At 44.8% G+C, this 6886-nt stretch overlaps 1 pseudogene; it reads right to left on the bottom strand.

Annotated features, from left to right (window-relative positions):
- Nucleotides 1–3269: 3269 nt before the first annotated feature.
- On the bottom strand, nucleotides 3270–6312 carry LOC119281450 (annotated as a pseudogene).
- Between the last annotated feature and the right edge of the window lie 574 nt (nucleotides 6313–6886).

The raw sequence follows: 6886 nt of genomic DNA, 5'->3' as shown, positions 1-6886 counted from the left end.
CTTCTCAAAGCGATGTTGTAATTCATTCTTATTATCATTTGTTGAAGCTTTGATCCATATGTTGTCATCAATTACCAAAAAGGGGGAGATTGAAAGTGCAACTAATCCCTGGGTGGTTTTGGTAATTCTTAACAACATATAGCTCATTGAACTAATGCTCTTTCAAGATGATCATTTCAGAAAGTTCAATGGTTGGCATGGCATGGACTAGAGATGTGGACCCCTCAAAATGCTAAGAACACATATTGGCAACAAGCTCAAGACTCTACATGTTTCATTTAAGTGATCCAAGATCACATTGAGTCAATACGAAAGCCAATACTATTAAAAGGGGATGAGGTGTTGCTTAATGGCTTACTTGCACAAAATGCTCAGTGATATGCTCCAAAACCCTCAACCACTTTCTCATTTCCACATATGTCCTAAACCTAAAAGTCAAATTCGGCCCCACCGATTTGATCTATCTGGCGCCACCGAGTTTCATTTGACATAGCACTGACACAAACCCTAGTCACTTCGGTCTCACCGATAGGGATCTCGGTCTCACCAAGATGGGATTGCAAACTCACTGTTTCCTTTTTGTAACATTTCGGTTCCACCGAAATGAGCGAATCGGTCCCGCCGAGTCTGCAATGCAAATTCACTGTTTCCTCTTTGTAACACTTCGGTCCCACCGAAGTGAGCGGATTGGTCCCACCGAGTTTACCTGACCAACACTCTATGTGCGTATTACTGAAATTGATCCCACCGAGATTACGCTATGCCCTAACCTTAGCATATCGGTCCCACCGAGATGATTGTGTCGATCCCATCGAAAAGCCTAACGTTCATGTTTTGACCTGGATCAGTATGACCAAGTTTCACCATTCAGTCTCACCGAGTTTGGGAATCTATGTGTAACGGCTAGATTTTGTGTGGAGGCTATATATACTCCTCCACCCACTCTTCATTCGTGGAGAGAGCCATCAAAACGTGCCTACACTTCTAGCATTCATTTTCTAAGAGAGAACCACCTACTCATGTGTTGAGACCAAGATATTTCATTCCAACCACAAGAATCTTGATCTCTAGCCTTCCCCAAGTTACTTTCCACTCAAATCATATTTCCACCATAGCCAAATCTGTGAGAGAGAGTTGAGTGTTGGGGAGACTATCATTTGAAGCACAAGAGCAAGGAGTTCATCATTAACACGCCATCTATTACCTTTGAGAGTGGTGTCTCCTAGATTGGTTAGGTGTCACTTGGGAGCCTCCGTCAATATTGTGGATTTGAACCAAGGAGTTTGTAAGGGCAAGGAGATCGCCTACTTCGTGAAGATCTACGCTAGTGAGGCAAGTCCTTCGTGGGCGATGGCCATGGTGGGATAGACAAGGTTGCTTCTTCGTGGACCCTTCGTGGGTGGAGCCCTCCGTGGACTCGCGCAACCGTTACCCTTCATGGTTTGAAGTCTCCATCAACGTGTATGTACAATAGCACCACCTATCAGAACCACGCCAAAAATCTCCGTGTCAACATTGCGTTTGCTGCCTATAAAGTCCTCCCATTTACTTTCTTGCAAGTTGCATGCTTTACTTTCCGCTGCCCATGTACTCTTTGCATGCTTGCTTGAATTGTGTTAAGATTGCTTGACTTGTGCTAAGTTGCTAAAATCTGCCAAGAACTAAAATTGGGAAAAGGTTAAGTTTTTATTTGGTCAAGTAGTCTAATCACCCCCCCCCCCCCTCTAGACATACTTTCGGTCCTGCAGCTTGCGAGAGGGGGTAATGATAAGTGGGAGACTTGTTCAAGTAAGAACAACACCCAAGCACCGGTCCACCCACATATCAAATTATCAAAGTAACGAACACGAATCAACTAAACATGATGAAAGTAACTAGACGATAATTCCCATATGTCCTCAAGAGCGCTTTGCTTATTATAAGAGAATGTTCCAGTTTGTCCTTTGCTATTAAAAGGATTGGGCCAATATTCTGCACCTCGGTTACTATTGCTACTTGTTACTTGTTAGAATTTACCTTGCTATCAAACTATATGTTACCGCTAATTTCAGCGTTGCAGAGAATATCTTTCTGAAAACCGCTTGTCATTTCCTTGTGCTCCTCATTGGGTTCGATACTCTTACTTATTGAAAGGACTACGATTGATCCCCTATACTTGTGGGTCATCACCTATCTTTATGTGAGAGAGATCGTGTGGGTTCTTGAGATAGTTGCTGAGAGTTATTTTGAAGAGTCCATCCAAGTGATTTTGCTTTGCTTGTTACTCTTGGAGGGAGTGCTCTCCTAGAAGGTTGGAGTCACTTGAGACTCTTCAAAGTGCAAAGAATTTAGAGTTTTTGCAATGTATGATGATCACCTTCTCCGTGAAGATCAATCCTGGGTGAGGATTTGACCTTTGTGGTATCAAGAAATGGTGAGATGGGTGGGAAAGAGGCTTAATGGGCTCTTTGTATATGACTTTGCCAATAACTTTGTGGTCTTAGAACTTTGAGTTTGAACCTTCACCGACTAGGAGTAGGATAGTGATAACTATCTAAACCATGGAAACACATCACCACAACAACCGTGGTTGCAATCTCTTTTCCATTACTCCTACTTTAAAGAAAGTTTCGCTTGTGCACTCATAATTTGTCTTATATTTGCATGTTTAGGCTCTCTAAGCAACCTTGGTAGAAAAGTTTAAAAGTTAATTAATAATTTTTGAAATAGTACAATTTTTTTTGATAGATCTATTCACCACCCTCTATATCGTAACCTCGATCCTACAACCAGAAAAAAATGAAGAGTGCAGTAATTGAACTTTTTTTGTCTACTTTCAAGTTTCTTCTTATTTTGTGGTATAACTCAATCTTTCATATTTATCAACAAAATCCAGACGAACGAGCCTCCACCACAGTCTGTGGTGGATCAGTGAAAATCCACCCTCCACCTCCTCACTAATGTTATCTCAACAAGGACACCAAATAAACATTGCTGCTATCACAAATAAAAATGAGAAAGCACGAGTGTCTTGTTGGCCAAGGAGGCAAGGATAAACACTAAAAAGTGTGAGCTTATTACATTTTGAAACAAAGAAGATTTTATCATTTTGCATACCATATTGGTTGCACTGAAGTTTTTTCTTATGCGAACTACTCAACAATTGTTATCAAAAAGGTGGAATGTTTTAAGTGAATTAGTGGAAGGATGATGCAAGGCTTAAATATCAACCAATGACTTCCAATTTATATATGTTATCAACAAATTAAAGTACTTCGGTTGTGTGTGTACATTGCATGATTGGTCAACCCCTCTCCAACTTATCATGACTTCTTATGTAACATGTGCAACACTCCTGAGATTATCAAGTCCCTTATTAATAATACAGAGGGGACCTTTGGATATTTTATGTAGTCATGCACTCATGTATCTCCATGTCTATGTTCTTTCTGGGAACACTCTTCTACACCATGTGGTTTTCGTGAAGTTGCCTCTCGAATTAGCCTGAGAGACTCGACGAAATCCTCCAAAAGGCCATCAGCATTTGGAAGTTGTGCTTCATCTATTGCTAAGACTAGCTTGACAATGTTCATGTAACTCTGACAATGAATAGTCAGTACCTATGGTACACATTAAAATGAAATAATTAGGAGTAGTTGCATATCAAGGGTGCCATAATTCCAGGCAAAAACTACAAACGGTATCCCATGAAACAATTGGAGACAATACACTGATTAAAGAATATTTTCTTATTAAATTGAGAGTTTCTTCAAAACTTACATGTTGTTGGCCATAGATGCTTGGGGCAATGTAGAGGATGGGGTGGCCGTACAAAGTTACCTGCTCAGTTGGTCCAACCATGTTGGAGAACAAAATGGTGGTGTTCTTGAACAAGGCATGGCAGAGAGAAGCCGTTGCCTGCATACAAGGTTGAATTGCCAAGGTTTATAGTGTGATCCAACTTCCAAGTTAGAGACCTAACGTTGAGTAGCAGTATGTATGGCAAGAATATATATGATACTTTCTCTGCCCCAAAATAAGTATATCCACGTAATTACGACTTTGTACTAAAGTTAGTATAAAGTTGAGACATTTATTTTGGAACGGAGAGGACCTAACCATTTTAGGGCTTGTTCGGTTTGGTGAGGGATTGAGAGGCAAACCCCTCTAATCTCCTCGGAGAGGATTAATTGAACGAGCTACGACAAGAAGAAAATAAGATCAAAATGACCGAGGACCTTAATACCGAAGATTTTCTTTATCATCAATGCGCTCCAGTTCGTGAAGACCGATTCCATGGAGCTCTTCTTCCTATGTGCTATCCTCATTGCCTTCTCGACATACTTAAGAGGGTCATCGTGCTTTTCTATATGGAACGGGAGTAGCATGTAGCCGAGCTGATTTCCCCACTTCACGCCGTTGTCCTTGTCTGATTTCATCATGCTAGCTAGTGTCTGCGCATGACACAAATCAACGGATGTTAAACAAAAATGAAAAAGACTTCGTGGTCTCCTCGGCAACAACACCCCCCATGATCAAAAGTAAGTTCCTCATTTTACCCCTATAAAATATTCACGGTTGACAACAAATATTATTTTAAGAGTATTTTGGATTTTCGTGCCGGTGCTCAGGTGGATCTCGGATGATTTTTGTTTCAGTCTTTTGAGCTTCGGATGATGTTTATTTTTCCAATCTTGCACACATAAGTTTTCTGTGGACGATCTTGCTAATCTGATCGAATAGACAATTCTGAGCAGGGGCTTACATGTAGTCCAGTCATCTTCCTTAGGTTGACTATAAAAGTGGATCGCACCTTGATGTTCCTTTTGCCGCTTTCACCTGAAATTGGTTAACTAAGGCTATGCCAGTTCATAAAGTAACAGCACAACCATCTCAACAATGTAAAAAAAAACATCTAAAAATACTTGAGCTCACCTGTTTCCCGGAAATAATACCGAGACAAGGCAGCAGAAGTCACTCCAAGCAGAACATCATTGACAGTCTGCAAGGTACAAATGGGGAGCAGAATTGCGATTTATCAGTGATTGTCTTTTAATTTGAGAGAAAAAGATGAAATAGAATATTCCGCCAAGAAATGGGGAATCGCATACATACACAGCACATGACGCTCTTGACATACTTGATGTCGTCGAGGCTCAGTCTACAGTTCACGAAGCGCTTGGGCCGGAACTCGACGCCATCAGCCACCTTTGAACAACGTTGGTGGGTCGCGCAGTATGGACGCGGCCGTCGCAACAAAACACACTATATCCACAACGGTGTGCCACACAAGAAGAAGCAAAGACATGATCCACACAGTGAAAACAGCCACGGCACCCGTGGCCGCCGATGAAGGTGAGCGCGGTGACAAGGCTTTTATTGTGCTGACGCGGCGTGGGGCGGTGGTCGGCAGCACCTTAGACGAGCCGACAGATGCAACGAGAAGGGATAGTAGCGAGGTGCCATCCCCGAGTGAGTGGTGTGCACGGAAAGCAAGGGCCGCAACGGCCTCAGAGGTGGGAAAGTCCAAGACATGAAACTCCCAGAGGGGACGGGAGTGGTCCATGGGCAGCGTGGACAGGGACGACAAGTAGTCCTCGAGAGTCTTGTTCGGCTCAATCGACATGGCAGTGGGGTCAAGGTCCGGGACGATGACGTGGTTGTCGAGTTCCACCGTTGTCCGGACCCACTTCGGGCCGGCGCCCTCCTCTAGCTCGTCCATCACCTGCACATGTTGGATGCCTATGAGAAGCTTGACAACTTCTGAATGGTGTTTTCCTCTTGGGCTTTCGCTACCACTCACTCCGGTTGGGTGTATAGGATGTGCGCGTGTTTATAGCTGTCATTTTGACACCCAAGACATATCATAAATCGTCAAAAAACATATCATTGGATCCATTACGGTGTCTAAATATACGTTTTTCATCACATACGGGAAGGGTGCTTAATTAGTTTCTTCAGAGATGAGGTTTAGTTTGGCTATCTCGTGCACGTTGTTAATCAGACAGTCTGACGAGGAGTAGGAACGTACTATTACGCTGCAGAAGCGCGGGTGGCGCAGGAGGGTGACCTCGATCCCAGCCCGCAACGCGGCCAGGTCGACCGGGGCGCCGAGGCCGAGAGCGCCCACGATGTACCAGCGGAAGCGCGGCTCTAGGAACAGCCGCCCCACTGGGCTCACCGGCTCCTCCTCCTCCCGCGCCGCCCGTTCGCCCCTGCTGCCCGTCTCTACCGCGAGCGCCCGCTGCCGCAACATACTGCCGCGGCGGAGATCCAAATCGTTCCGCTGCCGCTGCGTGCCCGCGTGCACGCGCGTTTGGTTCCTGTGGAGGCGGGGGAGATCTGTGCCTTTTTGTAGCCGCGCCGGCCAGCGACGCAGGGGAGCGCTGCGGGCGTAGCGGAGGCTGAGCAGTGCGCGTGCATGGATATCGCGCGCACGCGCGCGTCTTCGCCGGTGCCTCGTGTGAGATCTGAGCAAAACGTACTTCTCGCGTGGGTCAGGCTGCTGGAACGTGCAGACCGTTGGCCGGAGTACTCGATTAGTTTTTTTTTTAGGGGTGAGTACTCGATTAGTACTTCCTCTGTAAACTAATATAAGAGCGTTTAGATATTAGTTTACGGTGGGAGTAGTTGGCATGTCATTTAATTGGCGGTAGCAAGTTGAGACCGTGAATCGCACAACTCAGAACTGATAGATGCACCAGTCAGTCTGCCTAACTGAAGCTAGGATTCTATAGGCTATACATACAAGAACGCGTCTAATGGGCGGCCGGCTGCCCACTAGTGCGATCGAGCAGCCAGTCAAAAAAAGTAACCCCTGTCCCCTTACGGTATAGAAAAGGAAAGGACATGCAGCCACCAAACCGAGCGAATCGAGCGCCCAAAACCCAACAGAATCCCCCCCCCC

Source organism: Triticum dicoccoides, chromosome 3B (assembly GCF_002162155.2).
Source record: "Triticum dicoccoides isolate Atlit2015 ecotype Zavitan chromosome 3B, WEW_v2.0, whole genome shotgun sequence".
NCBI lineage: Eukaryota > Viridiplantae > Streptophyta > Magnoliopsida > Poales > Poaceae > Triticum > Triticum dicoccoides.
This window is presented reverse-complemented; position numbering and strand designations above follow the sequence as displayed.